Raw genomic sequence first — 5,144 nt, forward strand, 5'->3', positions numbered from 1 at the left:
GAGTGGTTTTCAAGATGAGGAGGGGGTCTGTCTCAGAAGAGTAGGCGGCCCGTGGGGGACAGCTGACCTTGGGGGTGTGACCAAGACAAAACTGTCCACTGGTGACTGCCCTCTGGACCTGCAGGCTCATCACTCCTGGGCTTTTATAGCACGCGGATGGGTGTTCAAGTTGTTAGTTCCTCACAAAATCACACAGAAAGTCAAAAGTGGTGCCATTACGTTGATTTCTCGGTTTAATACCAAGACAAAACTTCCCTCTCCCATCTCTGACCCTGAGCTAAAGGAGGGTAGGGCTATGTGTCCCCTCAGACTGGGGCTCCCTGAGGCGGGGCTGTGTCTCCCCTCAGACTGGGGCTCCCTGAGGCGGGGCTGTGTCTCCCCTCAGACTGGGGCTCCCTGAGGTGGGGCTGTGTCTCCCCTCAGACTGGGGCTCCCTGAGGCGGGGCTGTGTCTCCCCTCAGAATGGGGCTCCCTGAGGACGGCGCTGTGTCTCCCCTCAGACTGGGGCTCCCTGAGGCGGGGCTGTGAGCTGGGGCTGATCTGCATCTTCCCCATATGACTAAGGTATCCTTGCAAACAGGGACTCTGTTGTTTCTTTCTCTTCAGACTAAGGGCTCCTGAGGCAAGGGCAGGGTCTCTCCCCAACTCCCACCAACCTGGGTTGAAGAACCAGAGACCTGGAGCCACCTGTCATGGTGGAACAATCTCAGGACACACCCTGGTGATGGGGTGGGGAAGGGTTAAGAAAGTTCGCAGGGCCACCTTTCTCATGGGCCACCCTCCCCCTCCTGCCGGCTGCCAGGGCTTGCCTTGGCCTCTGATGGGTTCCAGCTGACTGCTGGGCCTCCTCCATCCTGCCCCTCAGGCTGCCGTGTCCTGTAATGACCCCACCATGGGTACCCTTAGCCACCCAGGCTGGGAGGACTGGCATCACGATGGAGCGGCATGGTGGGAAGGAGGGGCCCCCTGCCTCGAGGAGAAAGCAGAGTGCAGGAGGGCTGCAGGAGGGAGCTGGGGGCGTGCCGTGACTCCCTCTGTTGCCCGGAGACCCAGACCGGGGTGATGGGGACCGCCCTGCCCACATAGGCCAGTTCTGCTGCTGCTACCTCCCCAGGAGGAGAGGCCACCACAGTGCCTCCAGCCTGGGCAGCAGCCCGTGACTCCCCAGCCCCGCCTCATCCGTGAGTCATTCCTGGGAGCCTGTGTGAGCAGAGGCAGGCAACCCTTCACCACAGCCAGAGCGGGGAACACGCTTCGGGACTGGCCAGGAGCAGGTGTCCAGCGCAGGAATGGCAGCCTGGTCTAGATGAGGCTGAGTCTTGGACCTTGAAAAAACCCAGTTCCCATCTCCTGCCCCACCCACATTCCTTTCTGCATTTCTCACTCATACCTTTGTCTCTCGCCCAGACCTCCTCTCAGCATCTTCGAGCCTTTGGGGGCTCATCTCAAATGTCACCTCTCCTAGGAAGACGCCCTCGCTCTCCTGGGTCTGTTCTTTGTACACCCTTGAGGCACCACACGCATCCTTTTATCTGCTGTCCACGTCTCTGTCTAGACAAGGTACCACGAAGGATTCCGTGCCTGTCCGTATTCCCAGCACCCAGCAGAGTGCCTGGCACATAGTAGGTGCTCACGGAAGTGTTTCCAAAGATGGATCCAGCCGGGAGTTAAATAAAATCACCTAAACCCTAACAACCAGTATCTGCTGGTCCCTGCTGCTTCCAAGGTCCCACCAACCATCCCCAGACTGACCTACGGGAGCTCTCACCAGGTGCAATGACCTGCTGCCAAAACTGACCCTGCCCTGTATCACCTGTAAATCGTACATTGACGTGCCTAGGCGCTTCAGGTGCCAAAGCTAAACAGTGGTCTGTGGTAAAGAGTAGAGAAGGTATCTCCCCCTCCCGTTCCCCTAGAAGAGAATCTCCAAACGGCCCTGCTTGTGCCTAGCATCTCTCAGAAGTTTAGGATTCAATGTGCAGTGGAAATGGTGAACAGGCTCTCAATGTCCACTCCACCTTCTGCTAGGCAGTTTCTGAGACAGGAAGAGTTAAAAAACAACAGCAACAACAACAGCGGGGGGGCGGGGGGGAACTACATTTCTCAGTGTTCCTGTGGTTAGGATTCAGGATGTAATCCTGACTCAATCAGTCGCACTTGCGTGAAATTTGCAAGTCCGTGTTTCTGCAGCTCCTGGTGCATTCTGGGATTCAGGGGCAGGGTGCAATTTGTGTGTTGTTGTTGTTTTGCTTCTATGCTGGCAGAGGGGGTCAAGAAGTCTAGTAGCTGCAGGGCATCCGTCCCCTACGTGGATCACAGCAGGTGCAGCGTGGAGCCGGCCGCAGCAGCAGTTTCCGGGTCATGGTACTGTCTGTGGTTCTGGAGTTGGTGCTCTCATGATTGCCAAAGAGGCAACAGCTGCCTCGGTGGCCCAGTCCTGCAATGTGGCTTTGAGAACTGCTCCTGAAAGCTCAAGTCTGAGTCTGTGTCTTTGCCCTCCCAATTGTTGTACAGCTGTTTGGGTAACCCCTTCCCTTCTGAGTTCAGCAGAGTGGGTTCTGCTCTCTGCAACGGAGCCCTGATGCATACCGCTTTGCATTTTGCTGCTCTCACTCCCGCTCTGTCTCTCAGACCCAGATACGCATCTACCAGAGAGCTGGACCAGAGCATATCCAGTGAGGATCACCCACTCGGCTTAGAACTGCCTTACTTGCCCTTCAACAGTGAAGCGTTGTCACTTGGCCAAGACTGTCTCCCACCTGTCTCTTCCCTTCTATGAGTTTTTCTTCTTGGAGTTTCCTTAGACCCTTGTGCGTGTCTGCATCCCAGTCCAGGATGGTAAATCAATTTTCATTTCATCCATCAACTCTGCTCATTTAGTAGTGATTACCTGGACCAGTGAGTGCATGAGGCTGTTTCTGGACTTAGAACGAAAGAGCACTGTGATCAACCAGTGATGCCTGCTGTAGTACATAAATGGACACTGACAATGTGCGTGCTGTATAATTGCCACATATTTGGGAGGGAAGTGAATGACGGGGCCTTCCGTTTAAGCCAGAGTCGGATCCGTCCAGTCATGAACTCCCCAGGAGGCTCTCCAGCCCTAAGACCACATCACAGGTTCCTGACACTACCCACCGATTACCCCAACTCAGACTTTGATCACAGATCCATTTTACCATTTATTCCTAATGCTTCTAATTCCTATCTTAACTTGATCCCTCTCCAACTTACATCCCCAACACCGCCCTCCAGCATTCACATGGACTCTCATGCTCACCAGGGTTCTGACCTCAGGAAAGAGCTGGAGCTGAAATGGGCTTACTCCTTGAACTACAGTAAAGTCCACACCCTCCAGGAAGATCCTTGACCTCTAAGCTCCCCAAAAGCCCTCCCTCACTTGTCTCTGTGTCCAGTTAGTGCCAGGCCCTCAGGAAGTGTTCCATAAACCCATGGATCAATGAAAGAATATGAGGATTGCCCAGAATGACCTCACCAACCACTGGCTTTCCTCTTCCCATCCTCCTCCCTCCCATTTCTGTACTCAGAAACTTTTGCTGACGTTGACCTATGGCCTCCCCAATCTCCAGGAAGTTCCTACACAACGGGGTGCCCTGCATCCCCTCTGAGTCACTGCTGAACCCACATCCAGCCTGCTGCAGAAGCCAGCTATTATGGGACAGAAAATTGTGCCCTTCAGAGGGCTCCCAGGTTCCCCTGTGAGGGAGGGGAGACACCCTGGGCACGGCAGAGGTCCAGGTGGGTGGTAAGTCATTTTCCAGGGAAGAAAACCAGCCCAGAGCCCATGCCACATCATCCCCACTCTGGGCTCTTGCTCACTACTAAAAGGAAACAGGCGGTGTGGTTAACTGGGGTATCATAGTGGGCTCCGGCCCTCTTTAAGGTCCGGGTGGGGGTCATAGAGTGATTTACTGGGTCATAAATGGCAGCTCACAGGGAGACAGTGATGCTATACCCACGGCCCCTGGGGACTGTGTCCATCACAGCCATGGACACAGGCCACAGGCTGGAGCCTGATGGGAGACTCTCATCTCTCCCTGATCACTGGGTTCTGATCCCAGGCAGCCAAGGATAGGCAGAGCCCAGGACAGCTCCTGGTGGGGTTAGGATGCTCACAGCTAGAGAAAGTGGACACGACCTGGGAGCAGGGGAAAGAAAAGTAGGATGCAGGCAGAGGAGCAGAGATGCCCAGAGGAAAATGGGCAGGGCCTGCTGGAGTCTAAGAGACTCCCAGAGGTGCCCTGAGGCCTGCCTCACCCAAACAGAGCACCAGAACCCCAGGCAGACAGTGCAGCTCCAGAACTCCCCAAGAGGAACATGAATGAAAAAACAAGTCCATCCCTCTCCCTAGAAAGCCCTGTGCCAGAGAGGCAGTGCTTAAAAGCCAGGCTGCCTGGTCAGCCCTGCCAATGTGACTCTGGACAGGTTCCTTAAAAATCCCTCTGTGCCTCAACTTCCCCATCTGTAAGATGGGATAACATTTTCTCAGAACTCCACTAGTTAACAGACTCAGAACAGAGCTGACATGCAGTGCCGTGTACTTGACTTGCTACTGCTGCTGCTAAGTCACTTCAGTCGTGTCTGACTCTGTATGACCCCATAGACGGCAGCCCACCAGGATCCCACGTCCCTAGGATTCTCCAGGCAAGAACACTGGAGTGGGTTGCCATTTCCTTCTCCAACGCATGAAAGTGAAAGTGAAGTCGTTCAGTCGTGTCTGACTTTTCGCGACCCCGTGGGCTGCAGCCTACCAGGCTCCTCCATCCATGGGATTTTCTAGGCAAGAGTACTGGAGTGGGGTGCCATCGCCTCCTCTGCTTGACCTAGGTTATTGTTTTTAATAATAACTCTTTGAGTGGGACCCAAGAGTCTATATTTATTCATTTATTTAGAGGATACTTGTTTAATTTATTATTTATTTTTGGCTGCGCTGGGTCTTCATCACTGTGCATGGACTTTCTCCAGGTGCACCGAGCGAGGGCTGCTCTCTAGTTGGAGTCCTCAGGCTTCTCGCTGCAGAGGCTTCTCGTTGTGGAGCACAGTCTCTAGGCATGGGGGCTCAGTAGGTGTGCATGCTTAGTCACTCAGTTGTGTCCAACTCTTGAACTGTAGTCTGCCAGGCT

At 54.4% G+C, this 5,144-nt stretch overlaps 1 long non-coding RNA gene across 1 annotated transcript; it reads left to right on the forward strand.

The window, feature by feature from the left end:
• The first annotated feature begins 326 nt into the window (after positions 1-326).
• LOC132343621 (uncharacterized) lies at positions 327-2,953 on the forward strand. The gene is made up of 2 exons (XR_009492543.1): positions 327-2,364; positions 2,632-2,953. It is a non-coding gene; the product is annotated as an uncharacterized lncRNA (long non-coding RNA).
• Positions 2,954-5,144: the final 2,191 nt, after the last annotated feature.

Source organism: Bos taurus, chromosome 23 (assembly GCF_002263795.3).
Source record: "Bos taurus isolate L1 Dominette 01449 registration number 42190680 breed Hereford chromosome 23, ARS-UCD2.0, whole genome shotgun sequence".
Lineage (NCBI taxonomy): Eukaryota > Metazoa > Chordata > Mammalia > Artiodactyla > Bovidae > Bos > Bos taurus.